At 42.5% G+C, this 25,612-nt stretch overlaps 1 protein-coding gene across 4 annotated transcripts in view; it reads right to left on the bottom strand.

Annotated features, from left to right (window-relative positions):
- The window catches only part of Dab2 (DAB adaptor protein 2), a 138,149-nt gene that overhangs the window by 46,755 nt on the left and 65,782 nt on the right, over window positions 1-25,612 (bottom strand). Inside the window, exon 1 of one of the 4 annotated variants that reach the window (XM_021183554.2) lies at window positions 5,897-6,204. The exons of 2 other annotated variants lie outside the window; for them this stretch is intronic. The gene's annotated coding sequence lies outside the window, so the exon portion shown is untranslated. Of the gene's footprint in view, window positions 1-5,896; window positions 6,205-25,612 lie in introns of those variants that run through there. One more of the 4 variants, XM_029469402.1, reaches the window with a different exon arrangement.

The raw sequence follows: 25,612 nt of genomic DNA, 5'->3' as shown, positions 1-25,612 counted from the left end.
GGGGCTGATATGGAGCAAGCTGATCATGCAGGAGCTAAATAATGGAGACATCTTTTTCTGAGACAGTAAGTAGCCCAGGCTGGCCTCAAACTCACTGTATAATTTCAATGCTCTTTAACTTTGGACCGTCCCCACTTCCACTTCCCCAATGCTGGAATTACTGGTATGAGCTACAATTAGTTCAGTAGTGGGGACTGAACCCAGAGCCTTGTGCTTCCTGGGTAAGCACTACAGCAACTGAGCTAAACCCAAAGTCCAGGAATTTTTTTTCTTTTTTTTTTGAGTTACAAGTTATAGAAGTTAAATGGGAGAATAGACTGATCCTTCCTAAGACACACAGCTCTCTAAAACTCAAGTGCAGTAGATAGTGTATTTACAGTGGAGGCTCTTGTCTGCGCTCCTGGACACGGCATGAAAAGCAAATGTAAAAGCTATGAGGTAGAAAAAAGCCACCTGGTTTAAGGGTAATGATGTAGATTACTGGAGTCCTTTTTAGGAAAAAAAAAAAAAAAAGGTGTTGGCTGAGACAGTCTCCTAAGGGACATTAATTATACTCTTTAAAGAACTTTGGCCTAGGAGAAAGGATTTAGATCTTCGGCAATGTCATAAAACTAAGGTGTACAATGGTTTTCTTTGGACCAAGAAAGCAATGTTGGGATTCTGGGTAAAACATAAATATGTGCTGTCTCATCTCTTTGCAACCGATAATGCAGCTAAACTTAAATAGCTTTGCTTTACTATTTCCATGATGGCAGGAGTTGAAGTACGATGTTAGGCTTTCCACTGCGTGACTGGATCATAAAGCTGGACTATAATATAAGTGTTACTCTTAGATCAAATGAGAGGTATGTAGAATGCGGCTGGGTGAGCCCTTCTGTCAGCTTGGTTCAGTCCATCTGGAGTGGAGAGACCACACTCTGAGAACCTGTCTCAGAAGTGGTCTCTCGGGCTGGAGAGATGGCTCAATGGTTAAGAGCACCAACTGCTCTTCTGAAGGTCCTGAGTTCAAATCCCTGCAACCAAATGGTGGCTCATAACATCTGTAGTGAGATATGATGTGCATTCTTCTGGAGTGTCTGAAGACAGCTACAGTGTATTTACATATAATAAATAAATAAATCTTTAAAAGGAGGAGGAGGAGGAAGAGGAGGAGGAGGAAGAGGAGGAGGAGGAGGGATCTCTCTAGCTGTGAATCACACCCCAAGAGTGCAGTCTTGGGCGGGTTACTTCATTTGTTACAAATCAGCTTGCAGGTTGCAGTTTATGTCCTCTGCAGAGAGCAGGGTTTTTCAGCCTAATGTGTTACATCACATCACTGTGGTGAAACGGACGAGCTTTTACTAGCTTTGCTTTCTCCCAAGGCTTATTAAACCTACTTGTCATTCAAGTTTCTTCCAGGTTTAAGAGCATTTTAACTTAATTTTCCTTTTCTGTAGTGTTGGGGGTTGAACCTAGGGTTTTCTACACATAGGCACCCGCTCCACAGTTGCAACAACTCTTAGCTCTTACAGGAGTAGAGACCCAACATTCTAGAATCCTTACTTCCTGTTTTTCCCTCACCCTTTACTCAGATATTTCTTGAAAGATCTGAGATGTTCTTCATACTTTCTGCTTCCTGCTAACTTCCCGAGAACTAAACCGTAAATTGGCGTGACCCATTACTGAGAATTCCTACCAGCTTAGATCAGCCACAGGTCACTTGCCCCCAGCTAGTTTATGCAGGTTAAAGAGGAGACAGAAATTGCCAAGCAACTTCTGTACTGAGGTAATAACTGAAATTTTATAAGCTGCCTTGTGTTGTTGTCTAGATGATGTGAGAGCTAGCAAAGACTAGAAAGTCTATATTAGAATTAAAACAAGTTTGAGGGGTGAGAGAAGGCCATATGAGTAACGAAAGGCTCTACTTCACTTAGTAACTTCCAATTTTAGAGCAGGAAGCAATTTGTTCAGATTTTGCTTGCACTAGAGAAGGCAAGTTTCCTTCCAGGGTGGTGGAAAGATGCAGGAAGGGGAGTAACCATGGCAACCTGCCCAGCTATGTGGACCAAGATAGTATTGGGGCCCGTGTCCTGGCCTAGTCACTGCTTAGTCAGGGTGGTCCCTCCCTTTCCCACTTCCTTGGCTAGAATGCTGACTTCAGGAGAAGGGTCATTCTTTCTCTGTAGGGAGTCTGAGAGAGTGTGAGACCAGAGGTCATTCTGACCAAACCAAATAGCAGTCCTCCACACTGAGAACAGAGAGTAACTGTCTGTTCTAGCATGAACACAAGCAAACACACAGGCTTTTTTAGTATTGAATACTTGAACGATTACCATTTTTCAAATAGGTGGGTGGTATTCCACTCTGATTAAGAAATTCTCCACTTGCTCTCAGGGGCCACAAAGACGCTTGATTCAATTGTTCACAGGGCAGAAACAAATAGACAAACAGAATAAAGTATTCTAATGATATAGATTAACTTACCTTCTCAGCAGCCCTTAGTACTATTGTTCTTCCCCAGATAAGAAAACAGAATTACCGAGAGGTTATGCTGTGTGTCCACGGTCATTTTACTAACTGTTGTGCGGATGCTTTCAACTACTACCCAACTGGGCTGTGTTGGCAGAAGGAGGGACACGGCTAGCACATGAATGCATATAGGAACTGCTAAGCCTTTAAGATATCCAGCACCATTTGTACCCCTAATCAGGAATTTGTTTGGGCTTTGTCTCTAGCAGGAGACCTGGTCATTTGCTTCCTTTCTGATTGCTATGATTAACCCACTAGGATATCTTACCATAATTTAGCTTTCCCTTAAACACACTTATCTGATGTGAATACTGTGTCATCTAAATGAGACTTGGACTGCCCTCTGCAATTCCGTAACAGTGCTTCAAGTTTTATTACAACTCCAGGGAGAACGAGGAGGAAACCAAACCAACCGAAAACCCAAAACAGCCGCATCCTGCTGCTCAGGTGTTTCAGATTGCCAGTCGGTTCCCAGCCTAATTCTGCCCAGGGTAGGGAGGTTTAAATGGCAGACCCTTGCAAGCCTTCAGCTGCAGGAACTTAGGTTGTTAGTGAGTTCCCTTCAGCAGCCTCTCCACCCATTCCAGTATCCTCGCTCTGTCCTAGAAGAAAAGGAATGAAACCCCAACAGAGAGAAGAGACGAAGAAACACAAGGTTTTTCCAAGTTGGCTTCATCAAAGTGGTAGTAGGCTTAGTCTGGGGGAGAAATGAAGAAGGGACTTCCTCATGGCCTCACCAGGAGCACAGTTTCCCACAAAACTTCCTGGTGGCCACAAGCCACCCAGCAAGCCCTGTTTTCCTGCTCGTTTAATTTTTAGGTAACAGAACTATGGCTGAGCAGTCCAGACCAGTTGGTCCACAGCTTCCGGAAGCTCTTGCACCATTCACCACGTCAACAACTATCTTCAAAGTGAGCTAAAATCCACCTAACCCTCGGAGGAAGACAAGAAATAAATAGGCCCAAGGACAGGAATTTAGACTTAGTTTAACCTTGGAAATTTTAAGTCTTTAGCAGAAATGCAAACTCTGAACTGGGTGTGGTGTCGCTCGCCTGGGATTCCAGGACTCGATGTCTTGGAGGGGGCGGGGGCTCAATATCCCACTGAGAAGAGAGATAAGTTTTGGGATTCAGTGTCAAAATGCCAAAAGAAAAAGAGGAAAGGAGAGAGAGAGAGATCTAACCTCTGGATTTTGTTCTTTCTTCTCAAGTCAGCAAGGCCTAAAAGCATCGCTGTGGTTATCTTCCCAGCCTCCTTTACATCCTCAGGTAGAGATCAATAGAATCAGGATCATGAGTTCTATAAATACATGGGTGCTGGAGGGCAAAGGCAGAAGACATTCCTCCCATTCCTCCACAATCTCTCTCTTCTGCCATAATACAAGTGGCCCAGCTTAGCGAGGTGTGGTCACCTCCACCTACAGTCCTAGGGCTCCTGAGGCAGAGGCAGGAGGATGATGAGTTTAAGTCTAGATTGGGGTACAGAGTAAGACCATCCAACCAGGAATTGAGAAGCACAGCTCCATGGCTTGTCCAGCATGCCCAAGGTCCTGGGTTCCTTCTCCAGAACTCAGGGCAAAGACGGAGCATAGTAGCCTAGGGGGAAAAAGTTTCTAGGTTCGTGGTTGGATAAAAGAGCTTGAGTTTGCAGTAGAGAAAGAAGGGGTTTGTGTTTAGTTTTTAAACAAGGCATAGGAAGAACCAGTGAGTTTTAGGAGACAGTGACTACGAACTAGGGAAGAGGTGGTCTGTGTCTGATGAGGGTGCTGGAAGAGACCACCCACCACACCTCTCTGGCGCTTTCTCAAGGGGTCTTGCTAATCTCACCTTCTGAGCTGTGTTCGCTCTAGCATTGCTTTGTCTAGATAGCTGTTTTCCTCTGTTTCCTGAATCCCCAACACTCCTAAATTCTCAAGCCAGTACATTTCTTTCAGTACTGCTGTGCCCTGCCTCAATTCAAGGGAGTGGAGAGAGGTAGAGTCGTTGGTGGGTGGGGTACCTAGCTAAAACAGGGCAGCCTAATCCAGGACAAGATAGCACCATGAAAAGCCATTTGGTAGCAGTGGCTCCCGAGTCCTGGCTAGTCCCTCCTTTCTGAACAACCAGTCACTGCTTCTATGTGCAGAACCCAGGCCTCAAGATTGTAAACTAGGTAGGTTAGACACCCCGTCAGAAGCGCTCCTGGAGCCTTATCACCTACCTCCAAGGGATTTTGGCAAATTTTCTGCCATTACTTAGGTTGGAGTTATATCTACCTCCACCCCTGCCCTCCTGCTTTGCCTGATTAGGGCCAGAAATTTTTTCATCTTTATAGAGCAACAGCAACATTTACTATTCATGAAGTTGCCCCTCCATAATTTTTAAAGCTTTCCATGTGTCTGGAAGCTCGCTCGTTTCTGCTCTTCTCGGTTTACAGAGTGGCTCCCTTTCTTCCAAACACAGGCGAAGAAAGAGGAAAGGGTGGGAGGGGGTGCCTCGGGTGGAGATAACATCCATATTTTTTAACTGTTTTTAATCCAGTTAAATTTCCCTTCGGATTCACGTAGCTCCCATCTGAAACCGACTACAGAGCTGAATTCCAGACTCAGGATTAAGTGGAGGAGAGCGGGCAGGAAGAAATAACAGCCAGCTCTATGCCGCAAAGAGAACCGCTACGTTGGCAGGGTCTCCAAGGTTTTAAACACAGTTTAGTCCCTCTTCTTGAATTCTTAATCCTTCCAAATAATTTACAACAGTCAAGAAAAACAGCATTTAAACGCTTCAGGATTTAAAACAAGTTTGTTAAGTGGCTTGGGCAGATACTTTCCCTAGGAATGCTGGTATAAGACAAAGTTCACATTTTTAATGCCCTGTGCTGTCAGTCAGCAGAAAATAGCTCCTCGGAGGCACAGACCATGTCCCCAGCCTTTGTTGCACAGTAAAACTGAACATCATTCAGGAGTTAATTAGGTGGGCAGCAGCCACACCACGCATTCCCTGGGATGTCCCCTAAGCCCTAAAGCACTAGGGCACGTGTACAACACACACACACACACACACACACACACACACACACACACACACACACGGAGAGACTCGTTAAATGTCACAGGATGGGCGCATTGAGTCCGACCCCAAAGGTAAAATGCATTCCTTGGAAGCATTCCACAGATGTCAGGCCACAAAACCCGCTGCTCTCCCCGGAGTACACTGTCTCATTTGTAAGATTTCCCCAGTACCCAAGGTCTGCAGCCAAGGCAGGGATGGGAAGAGAGGAGCCAGCAAAGGAGAGAAGTAGGTCGCAAAAAAGAAAAAAGAAAAAAGGAGAAAGAAAGAAAGAAAGAAAGAAAGAAAGAAAGAAAGAAAGAAAGAAGGGACCGAAGGGAAGGGGGGATGGCAGAGCTACTCACGGACTAGCTAGTGCTTCTGCGGAGCCAGCATGACTTCCCCGCGCCCGAAGCCTCCAGGCTGCAGCGCCGAGGACGCGGAGAACCCCACTTAAATAGCCGCGCGGCCACTCCCGGTAGAGATATGGTTCTAATCAGATGCTGGCTCTGAGGACTCTCCAGGAATGTGGCGGCGGGATGTTTTTGCTGCCTGGACTTGGTAACTCCCCCTCAACGTGTCTGCCGAGTCTTCCAAACTTAACTGTTTATTAACTCGAACTAAAGCCACGGAGATCCGGCGCCTCCTGCGCCTCCTGCGCCCCGTGCGCCCGGCCAGCTGGGGGCGATCGCAGAGACCCGGAAAAAGGAGCGTGCACACAACCCGGGCCAGGAGCCCCACACTGCCTTGGGCCAGAAAGGGTGCACGTAAGGACAGGAAAAGGGAAACTCTGGAGGAAAAGGATGGGATCCTTTGAGCTGCGTTTCACAGATCCGTTCCCTGGATTGCCACTTCGAGTGGCGTGGCACGCGAACTGCGAACTCCTCCTAAACCGCCTGGGGCATTTTGAACAAAGACGTGCCTTTACTCCTGACTTTCCGTTCCTGGGTCCAGTCTGTCCTTTCTAAAGCTGGGCATGTGACTGGATTGTTACCTTTAAAGAAAATCACTATTCTTTAATTGTGAACGTGCTTAAACAGGAGGGAAATCTATGTGTGCCCAAATAAAAAGATGCCTTGTTATTGAAATTTAATATCACGCTTGAGCATATTCTCGCTGTTAAACTGGCCTAAACAAAACAAGTTAGCATCCATATAAATGATCTACATTTGTGATCATTTCAGTGTATATCCACCCACACGTAGATAACATGACTTTGTCTGCTAGTTTCTACAGCATTTCTTATTCCTTCATGAAAATATTGAGATATGAGAATAAGTATTGGAAGGTGTTTCTTCGATGCTCAGCTGTGGATAGCCCGGCAGAGCAGACCTTGGGAATCCTATAGAATCTCACAATTTATTTTCTGCATATTTTAAAGTCAGGGGACAATTGTTAAATAGTCACAGAAACAGTGGTGCTTTTTAAGTACTTAAGAAATTAAGCTTTGGGAAGGTCCTCCTCCCCTGACTTCCTCCTTCCCCTCCCCCTTCTCCCTCCTTCCCCTCCCCCTTCCTCCTCTTCCACTTTCTTATTTAGTCCTTTTTTTTCTTGTTCCTCCTCCTCTTGTCTGTTTTTCCTTCTGCTCCTCCTCTTCCTCCCTCTCCCTCCTGCCCCGCCCCCCCCCCAGTTGTAGCAGAATGTACTGATTATGAAAATGACAAATTGTGACTTGGATGGAAACGGGTTATTGATTTTATTGAGTAAGCAACACAATGGATTTGCATTTTACTACTGAGAATCCAGGGTTCAAATTGGGCTTATGGTGCACCAAGGATGTATTTTGTGGTCCATGCCTAGCCCCAGCTGCAAAATCACTGTAATTTGAGGTAGCTCAATGAGAGTGGCAGTTTTTGCTTGCAAGTAGGTCAGGCTTGGAGCAGCCCTCATGCAGGGAGAGTAAGAGACACAGAACAACACAGCTGGTCCAGGTGCTGCCCCTACCTGACCTCTGGATTCCCTCCACACCTGGGTGTGCAGAGTAGAGGGGTGTGTGTGTGTGTGTGTGTGTGTGTGTGTGTGTGTGTGCTTCCAATATTCCTCTGAGGTAATTTTCTATGGTTGAAAAAAAAAAAAGGATTTTCTGTGAATGATGGATGGTCTACTTTTCAGTTCTATGAAGGCACAAGACATAGGTGCGAACTTTAATTCTGCTAGCTCTGAGAACATCACACTTTGATTCTCAAATCCAGTAGTCTAGAGAAATGGTGTCATTTCAAAAGGTTCAAAAACTAGGGGGGGAAAAAAAAGGTAGTTCATTCACACAAACAGGGGCTCTGATAATACAAAAGAAACAAGTCTACAGACAGACATGAATCATTTCTCAATGTGGAAATGGCCACTTACGCCTTTGTCTTTATCTATATAGTTAAAAGATTATTATCAAAATGTGTTAACTTGCTCCCACTAGATGGAATGGATTTGCCTTAGAAACCAGAGAAAGAAGATGATTTCATCTGCTGTGAACTGCAGTTGTGAAGAGGTGATGTGGACCCAAAGAGCTCATTTGTGAGCAGCGGGCTCATAGTGGCTGCTAAAGCGAACACCCTTGTGTTAGACAGAAATCTAAAGAGCCCACAGTAGAGAGTTCTGGTTTTGCAGAGTATTTTTATATCTCTAGGGTGCTGATATTGGTCTTGGCAGTAGTTCAATGTCCTGCTCACATAGTGGGGGGGGGGATAAAAATAAATTTAACTCTTTTTATCCCAGGAGGTACTGTTTCTTACCATTCCTACCACATCTAAGTTGTTAACTTTTCAGTAAGTCTAAAATGAACATCTCCACATAAGAAACACACACACACCAAAGCCCACCCCGATGTTCATCACCACCAAAATTTGTTTAGAGAATTAAAGTAGGAAAAAAATTAAATGCAGTGCTTTAAAAACCAAGGTCCCCACATAAGGACAGTTATTTGCACAAAAACCTGCCCTGTGGTAGGGTGGGGTGGAGTCTGGACTGTGTTCCCAGCCGAGAAAGGGGTAGTTAATCCCGTGACAGCTTGCTGAAGAATGCATGGTTTATTATTAAAGTAATCTCTTAAGGTTTTCCTGGAATGTGCTCTCACAGCAGCTCTGCCTATGCAGGCTATCCTATGTATGTCTGTTCTTCCATGATGAAAACTGTCGATTCTTAGCTCAAACCTCTGGCCCTTTCTCTCCTACACCTCACCCCTGCCTATTCCTCAGCTGCTCAGGCGTTCCTCACACTGCCTGTTTGAATTGTGCTTATTTTCCGTGAACGATAGATCGTATCGGCCTCAAGGAAACTGTCCACTTCTCTGCTTGTTGGACACATAGAACTATTCAAACCAAACAAAGCAAGCATGGCAAGATGGGATCTGTCTCTAGTTCTAACTATTCTGGAGGCTGGGGCAGGAGGATAATTAAGTCCAAGAGGGGAAAAACAATATCAAAGAAGAGTTGACTGAGATTCATCTGGTAAGGTCCTTCTTTCTTAGTTTTCAAATTTTAAAATAAATAAATAAATAAATAAATAGGCTGTCAAGTGAGAAAGGAAAAGGAAAGAAAAGAAAATCCTAAAAATGAAACAAACAAACAAAAAGACTGTTGTTTCTACAAAAAGTCCCTTGCCCTCCACTAATCCTATATATTTAACACTGAAGAAAAACAGATGCCATCAGATTCAACTGCTGACAGGGATAATCAAATATTGGGAGTTGGTCTTTGTTTTTGTTATCCATTCATCCCATCCAACTCTGCTTTCTTCCCCCCTCCCTCTGAATTCTCTCTCCCTTCCTCTCTCTCCCTCCTCCCTCCCTCTCTGTCTCTCTGTTTCTGTCTCTGACTCTCTCTCTCTGAGAATATTTTTGGAACCTTGGAAGATGGGTTTTTTTTGTCTTTCGGTTTTCTGACATTTGTTTCCTTGTTACATTCCTTACAATGCCACAGGATTCAATCTATTTGCATGTGGCCTGTAGTAATAGTAATGGTAATGGTAATGGTAATGGTAATGGTAATGGTAATGGTAATGGTAATGGTAATGGTAATAGTAATAGTGAAACTCTGATGATGCCACTAGAATACTTAGGGAAACTGGAACACCCTGAAACAGACATTTAGCATTCAAAATTGGGCCAGCAAGATGGTGCTGTTTGCAAAGCCTGGAAAAGTGCAGCTCAGTCCCAGCAAAGTCCTTGAAAACTCCCAGCTGCAGGACACACATGACAGGAAAGAACTGACTTCTAAAAGTTGTGCTTTTGGTTCCACGCACATGAGCAAGTATGCACGTGTGTGCGCACACACACACTATAATAAATACAAATAAATAAAATTCAATATCATATATTTATATAGCTAATCACACATCACTACAGTTTGTACATAATGACAAGTAATAAAGGAAGAGAGTATTTTAATATGATTTATCACTCAAATAAATATTGTTTTATTTAGCAACCAAGCCAATGTGAGTTATCAAAAATAAAACTATACTTAGCATTGCAAATAAAATGATAAAAGGCACACAGCCCTGCAAGAACGTTGATAGCAACCACGTAGCCCGTTTTCTACCTTATGAAGAAGAATCTGGAAAATTCCTAAACAGAACAGCAATGGCCTGTGCTGTAAGATCAAGAATCGACAAACGGGACCTCATAAAATTGCAAAGCTTCTGTAGGGCAAAAGACACTGTCAATAAGACAAAAAGGCCACCGACAGATTGGGAAAGGATTTTTACCAATCCTAAATCTGATAGGGGACTAATATCCAATATATACAAAGAGCTCAAGAAGCTGAACTCCAGAAATTCAAATAACCCCATTAAAAAAATGAGGTACAGAGCTAAACAAAGAATTCTCAATTGAAGAATACCAAAGGGCTAAGAAGCACTTGAAAAAAATGTTCAACATCCTTAATCATCAGGGAAATGCAAATCAAAACAACCCTGAGATTCCACCTCACACCAGTCAGAATGGCTACGATCAAATATTCAGGTGACAGCAGATGCTGGCGAGGATGTGGAGAAAGAGGAACACTCTTCCATTGCTGGTGGGATTGCAAGCTTTTACAACCACTCTGGAAATCAGTCTGGCAGTTCCTCAGATAATTGGACATAGTACTACCAGTAGATCCAGCAATACCTCTCCTGGGCATATACCCAGAAGATGTTCCAACTGGTAATAAGGACACATGCTCCACTATGTTCATAGCAACCCTATTTATAATAGTCAGAAGCTGGAAAGAACCCAGGTGTCCCTCAACAAAGGAATGGATACAGAAAATGTGGTACATTTACACAATGGAGTACTACTCAGCTATTAAAAACAATGAATTTATGAAATTCTTGGGCAAATGGATGTATCTGGAGGATATCATCCTGAGTGAGGTAACCGAATCACAAAAGAAGTCCCTTGATACGCACTCACTGATAAGTGGATATTAGCCCAGAAACCTAGAATACCCAAGATACAACTTCCAAAACACAAGAAAATCAAGAAGGAAGACCAACGCATGGATACTTCATTCCTCCCTAGAATAGGGAATAAAATATCTATGGAAGGAGTTGCAGAGACAAAGTTTGGAGCTAAGACAAAATGATGGACCATCCAGAGACTGCCCCACCTAGGGGTCCATCCCATAATCAGCCACCAAACGCAGACACTATTGCATATGCCAGCAAGATTTTGCTGAAAGGACCCTGATATAGCTGTCTCCAGTGAGGCTTTGCCAGTGCCTGGCAAATACAGAAGTGGATGCTCACAGTCATCTATAGGATGGAACACAGGGCCCCCAATGTAGGAACTAGAGAAAGTACCCAAGGAGCTGAAGGGGTCTGCAACCCTATAGGTGGAACAATATGAACTAACCAGTACCCCCCAGAGCTCGTGTCTCTAGCTGCATATGTAGCAGAAGATGGCCTAGTCGGCAATGAATGGGAAGAGAGGCCCCTTGGTCTAGCAAACTTTATATGCCCTGGTACATGGGAACTCCAGGGTCAAGAAGCGGGAGTGAGTGGGTAGGGGAGCAGGGCAGGGGGGGGCGTATAGGGGATTTTCGGGATAGCATTTGAAATGTAAATGAAGAAAATATCTAATTAAAAAAAAAAGAATCTGTGAACCAGACAGAAAGCAAGCACCATATACAGGGATGCTGATTGCTTCAGTGTTCATAGAAATATGAAGCTGAAAACAAAGTGTGTCCATCAGCAAGAAGGAGTCACGTCATGGTTCACACATGGTGTTGAGTCACATGCCACCTTTTAAAAAGAGCAAATTGGAGCTGAATCTTAAGAGTTTAGCAGCTTTTCTATCAGGTTTTGTTGGGTGGGAAGAAAGCAGAAACCAGGGAAATTTGAGTTTCTATTTTAGTGAAAAGAAACAGCAGCACCTATATGTATAGTGTTGTATATGTGTATGGATGTGTGTTGAGGATTATAAGGGAATAGAAACTAGGCTAAGATATAGATCACCAGAGCTCTGGAAGAGGAGTGAGTAATTGAGGGGAGAGAAATGGGTGAGAGCCAGGTGCAAAGGTAAAGAAATGAGAGGTGTCCACAGATAGAGGAGCGTCAGTGCATGAAAGGGAAATATGTGCAATCTAGAAAAATGTATGATGTAAATCCAGAAAAAAATTATGATAAGAAAAAGAAGGGGTGCAGAAGAAATCCCCCCAAACATCCTTATGAAGGCATAGACCTAGATCTTTCAATGAGGGATGGAGAGATAGCTCGATGGCTAAGAGTGTTTGTTATGCAAGCATGAAGATTTGAGTTTGAATCTCTAATATCCACAGAACAAACAACAAATAACAACATTGGCTTGCAGGGTTGTGTATGCTTGCTAATTAGAGCATTGGGGGGTTGGGAAACAGAGACAGGGAGATACTAAGAGCTCTGTGGCCAGTAAGCCTAGCTGAAACAGAGTGTACAGTTCTCTATGTCTGTCCATGGGCACACATACCCCGAGACACACATCGTACACACACACACATCACACACTTACACCACAACGTGCACACACACACACACACACACACTCAGAGTATCCATTACTATTCCCAAGGGAGCTCAGACTTTAGCATTCACAATAGTCATCTTGAAAGGTTGCCTCCCGGGTGCAGTCTCAGGGATCCCGGATGTGTGAAGCACCTGGAATCCATTGCTCAACAGCACTTTGGTGTGGTTCTTCTGGTTCTGAGGTTTTGGGGCCAACACGTTGATAAACACTATATTTTCCCCCACGAGGGCAAGAGGAAATTGATTTTGTTGTTCCCTGTGGGATGAGAAGAGTGGAGAAGAAGGACACTCCTACACAATCAAAGCCCCACGGTTGTTTTTCCTCCTTGGCTCTCTGAAGCCCCAGGCAGGGTCCTGGCTCCAGTGATAGCTTCTATCCCTGGCCCCTTACCTGTCAATGTTTGTTTTCAAGAAAAGGAGCTGACAGTAGCCGTTTGTGTTGACATAAACCCATAGGTTTATGTTTTCCACTCTGGCCTTTGCTATGGAATAGCAGACACAGCTCAAAGTCCAGGCCTCCCAGCCATGTTTGTAAGACCTGGGAGTAGTTGGGAAGCAGTTCTCAACTCTATCTTGTCCCCTGTTTAAAACTGTCCAGAAAAGAGATCAACTAATAGACGTCTAGTGACGTCTAGTGTGGGGGCAGTTTTGCTTTCTCTGAAGTTGTACTTACTGTTCTTTGATCTCAAGGTCCCCAGTGACTGTTTGAAAATTGAAACTGTATTAGATGCACAATAACCTCCATGGTTTAACAAGGGAGGCCAGAAGTTGGGACCAGATCTGGGACAAACTACTAGTCCTGCACCTGAGAGGCTGGCAAACGGAGTTTTCAGCAACCCAATTGTAAAACAGTTGTTCCCCTATCTCCTGATGCTATTTTGACTTTTGGTGACAATCCAGTAAATTCACACTCATGAAAGGATACTAGGATGATGAAAGCGAAGAAAATAACACAGAAAAAAAATATGTGAAACCCAGAGTTTTTCCTTAAAAAGATACTGATTATTAGAAATTATTGACAGGTGGTAGTGTTAGGCACCTTTAATCCCAGCGATCAGGAGGAAGAAGTTGGTGGATCTCTGAACTTGAAGCTAGTCTGGTCTACAGGGCAAATTCCAGGACAGTCAGGGCTACACAGAGAAACCCATCTCAAAAAAAGGGGTTTGTTTTTGTTTGTTTTTATTTTTTAAGAAATAAAAAGGTATTTCCAGCACTAATACCATACGCCCCATCATTACGAAGCCATGCGCTGATGTGACTACATCTGCCTGTTGGGTTGACCGCCCCAGCTGTTATCACAGGGGTGAGGGTTACTTTAACAGAATGGTTGCATTGGGGGAGGGGTACATTCACATAGAGGGCAGCATCTTCTTCTTCCACTGTGAAGATGGGGCCCTGATTGTCTACAGCTCTTCAGTTTAATCCAAACAGTCTAGGGGGATCCCAGCAAGGTGTAGCTTGGATAACCTTAGTCTCTTCAGCTCTGAAATACAACAGTTGCTTTTGAACCCAGGACCAATGTCACATGATACACACATTCAAAGACTCAAAAGACACTTTTTGTTGTTGTTGTTGTTTTTAAATTTGAAAGTGGTCTCTCCATGTTACCAGAATGGGGCTCAAACTCCTGGACTCAAGTGATCCCCTGCCTTCCTGCCTCAGGGCTGAGACTGTAGGACATACTATTGATCCCAGCCAAAAGGTGTCACTACCCTTTAGATGGGGGTCTCAACTAAATATTCCTAGATGCTGGTCTGGAGCTCATTATATGGAGGAGACCAGCATTAAATGAAGCATTCTCTCTGTTCCTTTCTCTGATCTGCTAGAATTACATGTGTGCACCACCACACTCAACTCAAAGTCACTTCATGATTGGAAAGTGGAAATAAGACACTTTTTGTACTGCAGAGTAATTTAATTCCCTCAATGTTTAGGGATGTGTGTGTGTGTGTGTGTGTGTGTGTGTTTGTGTGTGTGTACATTTCCTAGGAGAAGCACATTGTAGCTTTTACTAGGTCATCAAAGGACCTCATACTATAAAATAAAGTTAAATTCCACAGTCCCTAAGGTTTATGGCCATTCCACATTCTTTCTGCCCATTTTTAACGGAAGATTTTTATCTGTGTCTTTTGTTCTCATGTGATATGTATCCTCACAACATCATGGTCAAACTGGTTAGTCCAAGTATTCTTGTTCCTAGGCACAAACACCTTGGCTTACTTCTTTTCACAGAGATAAAGACAGAGCCAGGATATAACCCACATCCTTGAACAATCTAGAATTATTCTGCTCTTACCGCCATGGACAGACCATAATTCTAGTGGTCAGTAGAAGATTTTAGAGTTCTCTGTATCCTGTGTTTGTCTGTCTATGCTTAGAAAAGAGTTTCCTTTCATGAGAAAGGCATTGCTAAGTGGAAGAGGGTCCACATCAGGGCCACTGGGACAAGAGATGACACAGTCGATAAGAATTGCTAAGAGCCATCCCAGTGTAGCCTTATTATAACAGGCATGGGCAGCTAGGACAAGGTTGACCTCACACCTGTGCAGCAGGTTGGGAAAGAGCTCTGTAAACCGCCTTCTAAATATGTGAAGCTTTGCCATGACAAGTGGATTCCATCCCGCTCCTTATCCACAGACAGAAACAGGAACTGAATTATTGCCTCTCTAAAAATATTGTCTTCTTAGTGACTCACAATGGTGCTTCTTTGGACATGTTGTCTTTGCAGGTATGGTTGGTGAAAAGGAACTCTCTTGTGGTCTATTCTGCGAAGTCTCTTGTGTGTAGTATACTGCTCTTTGGTTAGAATGTCTTGCTTTTATTATATTGCTTTCGATTTAGTATAGCTCTAGACACAATATGCTGAGGTACGAATCCCAGCTCTGTGGTTTAGCAATCTTGTGGAATAGCACTCACTTCTAGAAAGAGATATATTGAAGCATCCTCCCCGTATGCTATCAGATTAGATAAGCTAAGGCACCTAAAGGGTTAACAATCGTTCTCAGCACCTAGTTCTAGGTTGCTGATAGCACTTCATTTTTTTCTGACACTTAAAGTTTTAAAAATATCAAATACATTTGAAAACAAGGGGTTTAGTTTACCCCTAAACCCACAAATTTCACTTTTCAAACAGCCTGGAGGGAATTCCCATTCATTTCCTAGAAATGTGTTGAAGAAATCTACCAGAGCAGGATGGCACATTCTTGTAATTCCTGTACCAGGGAGGTGGAGGCAGGAAGATCAAGAATCAAGGCCAGCCTTACCCACATGGAGAGGTCAAGGCCAGCCTGTGTTACATGATACTCTGTCTCAATAAACTAGAAAAAAAAAATAATTAGCAAAAATCGAGAACAGTTTAAATGTGGTAGCACACTGGTGCTGTGGTGCCTTAGCCGCTGTCCTCACTATGGCGGCAGTGCTGTAGACGGATAGATACTCTGAGCTGTTTGTGTAAGCAAAGATGGATCGAGTAGGCAGACCAAGGTACGGAGGGACACATAAGGCATAATTCCATTTGTATGTGGTTTAAAATACAAAAAGCAATAACTTAGCAGTTCAGACATTCATACACGCTGTGTAACATGGAGTTGATCAATAAAAGCTTCAAAGAATTTAGATAGAAGTGGAAGTGGTATCAGGTGGAACGGTGGAGGAGGGAAAGACATGTAGGGAGAGACACACAGCGAGACACACAGGGGGAGACAGGGAGACATACGGACACACAGGGGGAGACAGAAAGTATTGCTCAATTTGAAAATCTGATTTCTAGTAGGTTTAGAATATAGACCTGGTGTGTTCTTTTCTCTGTGGAGTGTATGTGTTTGTGAGCTTTGTGGAACCCAGGGTCTCATCCATGCAGCATGCAATGTATCAATGATTCCCCCCACAACCTCTAGCGCCCCCCCCCGCCCCCCACCGTGCCTCATCTCTGCCAGCGTCTATCCTGGGCACACGGACAAGCTACATTTGTTCCTTCTGACTTAAGCTTTTTAAAAAGATGGCTTCCGTGAGAAAGTAGGGAACTGCATAGTCATTTGTAAAAATAATACAAAGTACATGGATTCAAACACTAGCTTTACCTATCAGGCTAGAGGAATCGCAAGGGTAAGGGAGCAAGTCACGTGAGCTCGCTCCGGCCAAACCCAGCTAAACCCAGCTAAACCCAGCCAAATCCAGCGTGCAGCCTATTCTACAGGACAAATGACCTGCTTCTCCAGCCACTCAGAGGGACTGGAAAGGAAGCAAAACCAAGCAATTTTGTGTCTCGTAGAATCTAACCAATTGCTGAAGGGCATTTCTGAGAAGGAGAAATTGAAATATAAGTAGATATTAAGGTTTATTATTAATACGTTATATTAGAGACACAGTGGATTTGTGGGTGAAATGAGACATATCCATTTCACTTCTATTCTGGGACTGAACCTGGCTGTGGCTTTGTTAAACAAAAACCTTACCACTGAGCTAAATCCCTAACACTTAAACCCTTAAATTTTCTTTAAAATCATTCAACACCCCCCTACCCCGCAAATCTAAAGGAAATAGAGGAAAAGGGGAAACAAATAGGAAAACAAACAAAAACACACTCGAGATTGGCAAAGCTGAGTGATCTGTATATGTGGATTGGACTCAGCGTATAATTCTGGTTTTGTTTATAACCAAAGTGTTCTGTAATAGGAAATCAAGATCATGCTCCACTGTTTGCCACGGAGTTCTCTCTCTGTCTCTCTGTCTCTCTGCCTCTCTCTCTTTTGGTCCTTGTCATTTTCTACCTGCTAGCTGCTGCCGAGTTATCAGCTGGATGCTAGAGATAACTTTGTAACCTCATTCTTTAGATTTGTGTTTGGCTCTTTCCTGTGTGTCCTTCACCTGTGGAGTTTGAATGTGTGCAGAGGCGCACCTCCTGGGGTCAGGGATGAATAAGGTGGTATTAATCATTCAACATCAGATCTTATCAGAACGTGTAGGCTAAGCCCCTTGGGCGCCCCTATGCTCCCGAAGTACTTGTTTCTCTAGGTTACTGATTTCAGCTTGAAGTCAGGTGATTTGTGAAATGACCCAGGCTTTCCGCTCTGGTTTAAGGCACTGGGAGTGAGGAAAACAAATAGGTCCAAAGTCTGTTGGTTCCTGGGCCTTAGGAAGAGGCCACCCGGCGTCTCTGTCATGTGCTTGTCTGATTAGACATTCCAGAGTCTGTTTTTCCGCCTTTCAGGGTTCTGGAAGTCAGGACACCTGTGTACAAAGCAAGTTCCAAGAAGCCTGGCTTTCCGAAGCATCTCTGGAAATCGGGGCTCTACGTTTTGACTGTGTCGCGGACATTTCGTGTCTTGTTACATAAATGTCAAAAGCGCCTGTATGGCGGGACAGGAATAGGAAACTGATAGAACTTGTCAACACTTTCTCTCTCTCTCTCTCTCTCTCTCTCTCTCTCTCTCTCTCTCTCTCTCTCTCTCTCTCTCCCCCCCTCCCTCCTTCCTTCCTTCCTTCCTTTAATTAATGATTTTTCAAGACAGAATTTCTCTATGTAGCTCTGACTGTACTGGAACTTGCTCTGTAGACCAGGCTGGCCTCAAACTCACAAAGATCCTCCTGCCTCTGCCCTCGAGTACTGGGATTAAAGGCATGCGCCACTGCTGCCTGACAAGCAGTTTTATCTTGATAAAGAAGGCATCAGTTTTGACTTTTTCCTGGGTAATTTTATAGTTTAATAGACTCTAGCCTTACTTAAGTTTGAGTCTTGCGTATATCTTGTAAGTAGGAATGTTATATCCCTATCCAACAGATGATGAAGTTGGATCTCAGTATTAAAAAACTTTTTGCATAGCAGTCTGCCCACGTCTAGTGATGTTGCCAACTTTAGGATATCATTTTGTGACTCTTATTATCCCACCCCAAATCTTTCGAACTTATAAGATGTGACCTGAAAAACATTTCACAAAGGAAGAAGCTGGGCATGGTAGCACACACACGCAATTCTACTAAGAAGGTGAGGCAAAGGGTTTGAGAGTTTGAGGGCAGGCTGGGCTATGTTTTGAATTCCAAGCTACTGTGAGCTACAACAGATAACCTATCTCAAACAGACAAAACAACAACAACAACAACAACAACAACAACAAAAACCCAAGCATCCAGACAATCCAATTTTAAAAAAATATTTTTTTTGAAATTATAATATAATTACATCATCTTCCCTTCCTGTGTCTGCAAATCTATCCATGAGCCACCATATATATATATATATATATATATATATATATATACCTAAGGCTCAGGGACCATTGCAGGAAAGGGAGGGGACCGACTGAGATACAGATAGACAATCCAATTTTTAAAAAGGAAACTAATGTTACCTAGTTTCCAATTATCTGCAATGTGTTCACTTGTTAAGATGTTTTGGGATTTAGCTATGTTCTTTTCTCTGAATGTGTAATCTCTAAATATCTGTATTATAATAAAAATTGTTATACACACACACACACACACACACACACACATATATATATATATATAAACATATCCTGAGATATTTTAATGCAGCCAGCAAATTATTTTGGTGTCGTTTGCAATATATTAATATGACTTAGATCCTCTCATCTCTATAATGTTTTCTTCTTTTTTTTTTAAAGATTCATTTATTTATTATATATAAGTACACGGTAGCTATCTTCAGACACACCAGAAGAGGGCATCAGATCTCATTACAGATGGTTGTGAGCCACCATGTGGCTGCTGGGATTTGAACTCAGTATCTCTAGAAGGGCAGTCAGTGCTCTTAACCACTGAGCCATCTCTCCAGCCCAGAATATTTTCTTCTTAAGCAAATTGATTCCTTGAAACCTAAAGGTGGCCCCTTCTGACTTAGCTGGCATGATGTTTGGCTTGTGTAAGGCTCTCAGTGGTATTAGGCCAGCACCCTTGTGCTCTATGTAAAAGACTTGTCTAGAAGAGACTTGGAGGGGACCTTAGTGTTTCATGGCCATCTGGTTCTTTTTAGCTGAGGAATGGCCAGCAATCACAACACTGCTGAACGAAACAGAGAGACATGGCCTTCCATCCCAACACAGAGAACAACATGAAGGAAGGGAGGGAAGGTTGTTTATAAAAAAGTAATACCGGATATAAATCAAGTGGAAAACTTGCCCTTTGAATTAAAAAACTTTTGCTGCTGACGTATTCTTTTTGAAGAATTTATGCAATTCATTTTTATTGAATAGCTTCTGGGCTGCATTGTAATGTAAATCAGAACTCAGTAAAAGAAATAAAATAAAATGCATATTGAAAAAAAATATTATGTTAACTAAGGAAGAAAAAAAATACTCATTACCTAACTAGGTGGGTCTTTTAAAAAATACAATGTAAGATGCTCAAAAGAACACAAATACTGGGGAGGAAATGAAATGAAATCATTCATTCATTGCAAGGGAGATGAAAGTTGGATTTTTCTCATTTTACAACCTACCGTTATTTCTCTTTTCTAAAGACACTGGACTGTAGATTATCTGCTGTCTAGTACTGAACATCACATTGCCTATCCTATGGCAAAAGTCTATAACCTCAATTCTTTAATGTCACATTAGCATTCTTCTGATTTTGCAAAATGCCCGTTTTATATGTCATAGAAGAAAGAATTAAAGTCACGCATGATGAGGCATTATATAAAAGAACCTGGTTTCCCTGGGGGAGATGGCTCCCAGGTAAAAGATTTGTTCTGCAAATGTAAAGACCTGAGTTTGAATTCCCAGAACCCATGTAAATGTGGGGAGGTTACTGTGGCCCTCTCACTGTTCTGGCAGAGGGGAAGCGGAGATGGCATTACTGGAACAAAATGGATAGCTGGAGGAGTTAAATTGGTGAACTATAGGTTCAAGTGAGAGACCTTGCCTCAGCAAATAGATGTGGAATCTCAGAAGAAGATACCCAACTTCATCCTCTGGCTTCCACATGCACACGCATGCACATACATGCACACACACGTGCAGTGGCACCCAAACATACACATAAGTGTGAACATTGCACACATATGCACATGAAAAACCTTCTGTTTCAAAGCAGCTGACACTATCCATTTTCTGCTGTGCAAATGAGAATTCTGTAACTTGGGGTTTTGCATTCAATGGACTCTTATAAGGTGACAGGGTTTGAACCTAGGACTGCTCACATGTTAGGTTAGTGCTTTACCACTGAGCCACACCTCCAGTCTCCCTGTTAAAGATTATACATTTTATGGTACTTTGTATAGTTCATGATTGCTGTTGTTGCTGGTGCTGTTGTTGTTATCCCAGACAAGGTCTCACTACATAGGTATTTCTGTTTTGGAATTCACTATACAGACCAGGCTAGCCTTGAAATCACAGGAATCTCCCTGCCCCTGCCTCCTGAGTGCTGGGATTTTAGGCATATGCCGCTACTCCTGGCGAGGTTCATGGTTTTTAACTGGTACTCACACTGGAAATGAAAGCCCAGGTAGGGACAGGTGCTGGTATTTGTATTGGTTATATATTATGACTGTGGAGTTGGGTTAGATATACCCCAAAACATCTGGCAATGTGAAAATGAAGGAAGATTATAATCTGCTCAGTACTAATTTTAGATAATTTGCTCATGTGTTTTTAGCAAGTAGATAATGTGAACAGATTAAAAAGAGTTCCTAACATGTTTATTGAATAATTATTATACTATCTAAAATGTGTTTACATGTCTTTTCTTTCTCTTTTTTAAAATTTATTTATTTATTTTATGTATATGAGTACACTATAGCTGTCTTCAGACACACCAGAAAAGGGCATCAGATCCTATTACAGATGGTTGTGAGCCACCATGTGGCTGCTGGGAATTGAACTCAGGACCTTTGGAAGAGCAGTCAGTGCTCTTACCCACTGAGTCATCTCTCCAGCCCATGTGTTTACATATAACACCCTTTACTTGTAAGCAGTATACAGACCAAATGACTGGACTATATGCCAGTGAATACAGATACCTAATTAAACCTGAGAAGTGTTCACACAGACAAGACTGTCTCTTTTTAAGTACATATACACACATGGAACACTGATTAGATATTTTTATTTTTCTAATATCTGTAGAATTCCTTATAATATTTCTCTGAACATAAATCCCAATTCTTTCAGCATTGACAGAATTTTGCCAACAAGAAAAGTACAATTTTTCTCAAAACTGTTCATTTGTTGTTCCGTGCTACTATATAAAACTGATTTAATAAAGCAAGAAACAGTTCATTTTGGGGGATGCCATTTGGGAACTACTAAACACCAGCTTTGATTTACATACAAGGGTTTACTTTCCCTGTTGCTTTATGCCTTTGGGGGAGGTAGGCTGGGGCAGGGAAAGAAAGCCCCTATACAAGTCAGCAAGCAAGGCTGCTTGCTGTTCAAACTGTAAGCACTAAGGATGGTTTGGAAGGTGACATTCTACAAAAATACTTCAATCGTTATGAGCAAGACTTGGAACAACATTTATACAACATTAATGCTGGGTAAGAGCAGAAGGCTTGGGCATGTGAACAATGCCGCCTCTATTAGAAGCAAACCTAAAATGAGCTGGAAATCATAGCTGTTTTCATTTCCCAGACACACACACACACACACACACACACACACATACACACACACACACACACACACACACACACACACACACACAGAGAGAGAGAGAGAGAGAGAGAGAGAGAGAGAGAACTTAGCAAGCAAGAAAGCTGAATCAAACAGAAACTGTGGATGTACATTAGGAAGGTTGAATGTGTGTGTGTGTGTGTGTGTGTGTGTGTGTGTGTGTGTGTGTGTGTGTTATGAGAGCATGGGTATGTTCATGATGGATTCTAGCTAGGGAGAATTCTCTCTGACTCTCTACAGTTTCTGCATCAGCTTGAAGCCAAATAATATTTAATCACTTCCATAAAAACTCCCAAATTATAAAAACATGCATGAAAAAGGCAGCAATAAGAAGAAACATGCCAGATATGTTATAGCTGACCACAAACGTCATTCACAAAACAAGCAAGTGGCTTCGCTAGGAATTTTCCAAATACTTTTTTTTTGGGGGGGTGGGGGGAGTTAACTCCCACAGAGCTTCAAAATAAAAGAGTAATGACAGGTTAGCGTGTAGACCCATTCTATTGATTTATCCTCCAAATAAGGAGTGTTTCTTGAACTAAAATACTAGTCCACAAAGACTGCCTCCCAGACAGCAGCATACGTGGGAATAGTAACTGAGCCTGGGGACCCGTTCACAGAACAGAAACAGCTCCACATTCTTTTGTTTTGTTTTGTTTGTTTTGTTTTTTTTTTCTTTTTAAATATTTTTATTAGGTATTTTCCTCATTGACATTTCCAATGATATCCCAAAAGCTCCACGTTCTTTGGAAGAGACAGGCTCTGCACCCTCAACCTGGCCCAGCCAGCCCTGGCTTTGAAAAATGTTTCCACATCAGACTCCATAAACCTCCCTCCTCCCGTTTCAGTGTTTTTAGAGGATGACAGAGTTTGTCCAGCAGGAAATACTGGAATTGTTTTTGTAAGATTTCCATTTCCCATCACTGTCTGGGACAGTATTATTGGGGCTACCATGTGTGGTTACTGAGTTTCTTTAAGAAGGCTTTGGGGCATTAGTTTGTCAATCAGTTTAGCTGGAGTTTCATTTGGAGAAAGTTGAAATGGGTGGAGGGTGATAAATTACGTATTTTTGTTTTTAAAGTGATATAAATAGAGGCTGTTTACTAAGAAGGAAAGAAAAATAAAGGCATCCTCAAAGCCACTGAAAAGACTCTTGAAATCTTAAAGAGCGCAGTGTCAGACTGGGGATATATCCCAGTGGTTCGATGCCTCCCTAGTATGTGTGATGCACTGCATTTGATCCTTACAACCACAGGAAGCAAAAACAAAACAAAACAAAACAAAACAAACAAACGAATGAATGAAACAACACGAAGATAGGGAAAGGAAAATTCTAGGCTCTTCTAGCCAAGCCCTGCCCACATCACATGGTCACGCGCTCACACTATTACGTCGGCAGAGTAGATGTATTGTTTCTTGCCCGAAAACTTTTTCACCTTAACTCTGAAGAGTCTCTGCAAAGGGAATTTTTACTGTGTCGTTTAGGTTAAATAACTTTTCCATTGGCATCTCACCCAAAGCAGACACGTTATAGAATTCCAGCCTCTGCTAGTGAGCTCTGGGGTTTGATTGCATTGCTAAGGCTTAGAAACAATGAGTTAAACAAACCTGGATTTCAGTTGATGTATTCTGAATGCGGATGGAAATCTTGAGTCTCTCTGGGGAGTCTTCAGGGTGGTTTACAATTTGCCCTGACATCGCTAGCTTGAGGCACTTGTTTATGATGTGTGGGCTTTTGTTTGTTTGTTTGTTTGTTTGTCAGCGTGTGTTTCTCTGAGTCCTTCCTTGCCTGCCCTCTTTGACCACACGCCAAGTTTAACCTCCTTCCTTCACTCTAAACCCTTGCATAAAATCATATGAAAGAGCCCCTGTGCCAGTGGTAGTCTCATGTGAAAGTGTGGAAAAAATAGTATTTATTCAGACATGCATAAACACACACACACACACACACACACACACACACACACACACATGCCCATGCACATATGTATCCAGTAAACTTAATGTTTAATATAATCTTAAAATAAGAGCATGGGTTGACATGTATGACGCTGTTCTGGTAAACAAAAGACTGCACATACAAGATACTATATAATCAGAACGGAGATCTTACTGGTGCCCCAATGGTTGTGATGCCAACTTAAGCAAACCAATTATACAAATGTAGAGTGCATACAATCGTATATACCACATGTTACTTGAAAATGATCATATATAATTATATTGCTGTTTATGCTGCACCAACACTGCATTATATATCAATATTATATTTTCCTCTATTTCTCTTATGTTGGGGATTGAACACTGAGACCTTGCACTTACTAGCAACTATTCTCCCACTGGGTTAACATTCCCAGCTGCCATTTGGTCTCTCTCTCTCTCTCTCTCTCGTGGTATAGAGACCAGGGGTTGATACTGCTTTCTTTCCCTCAATTACACTGTACCTTGCATCTATCTATCTATCTATCTATCTATCTATCTATCTATCTATCTATCTATCTATCTATCTATCTATGTATCTATCTGTCTGTCTATCTATCTATCATCTATTGATCTATCTATCTATCTATCTATCTATCTATCTATCTACCTATCTATCTGGTTTTTGGAGACAGGGTTTCTCTGGCTATATCTGACTATCCTGTAATTTGTTCTGTAGACAAGATCTGCCTGCCCCTGACTCCCGAGTGATGGGATTAAAGGCATGCACTACCACTGTCTATATTTTTTTTTATTAATTTAATTCTTTGAGGATTTTATACCATACCTTTTGTACTGTTTGACAGTCTTGCTGGTGATGGCCCCACTTAGGGTTCACTTATGGAATTTACAGGGAGGAAGTACAGATCAATTGAGTATAAAGACACTGGACCTCACTACCCAGGCCACTGCAAGTACAACAGTCTCCACCCTCCTGAGGGAAGAGTGGAAACACTGGTCTTTAATGTTGGAGTCTGAGATTCTATAAGAGAAGTCTTTGAAGTGTTGTCAAACATGCTTTGGGAGAAGTGAGGAAAGAGAGATGGGGCATTTTATGGGTTCTAGTTTTCTCATATGTAACTATTCCATTTTGGCCTGTGACTGGAAGATCTGGCGAATACCACCAACATAAAATCAGTAAAACACAAAGCAAAACCAAAAATAGATGTTACCCAAGAACCGATGCTGCATATTCCTGATTCTTAGGGATGGCTCTTTCAGTAGAGGGTTTGTCTTTTCACCTCGAAATGTGCTTCTATCATGTTTACTAATTTATGGCTCAGGAAATATGTTCAGCCTTCTGGTCTGGGCTGGTGCCCTGAGCAGACCTTGGGTTCGAATTCCACAGCCAGTCCCACAACACCCAGAAGAAACTCCACTTCTAGGAGTTCTAACATGTCCAGGACCACAGGATCCCAGGATTCCAGGAGCTTGGTCACATCAGGATCTCAGGGTGCCAGAGGCAGCTTGACTCCCAGGAGCTTTGACACACCCAGGATC

Source organism: Mus caroli, chromosome 15 (assembly GCF_900094665.2).
Source record: "Mus caroli chromosome 15, CAROLI_EIJ_v1.1, whole genome shotgun sequence".
NCBI classification, from domain to species: domain Eukaryota; kingdom Metazoa; phylum Chordata; class Mammalia; order Rodentia; family Muridae; genus Mus; species Mus caroli.
The sequence above is the reverse complement of the archived record's forward strand: the minus strand, read 5'-3'. Positions and strand labels throughout refer to the sequence as shown.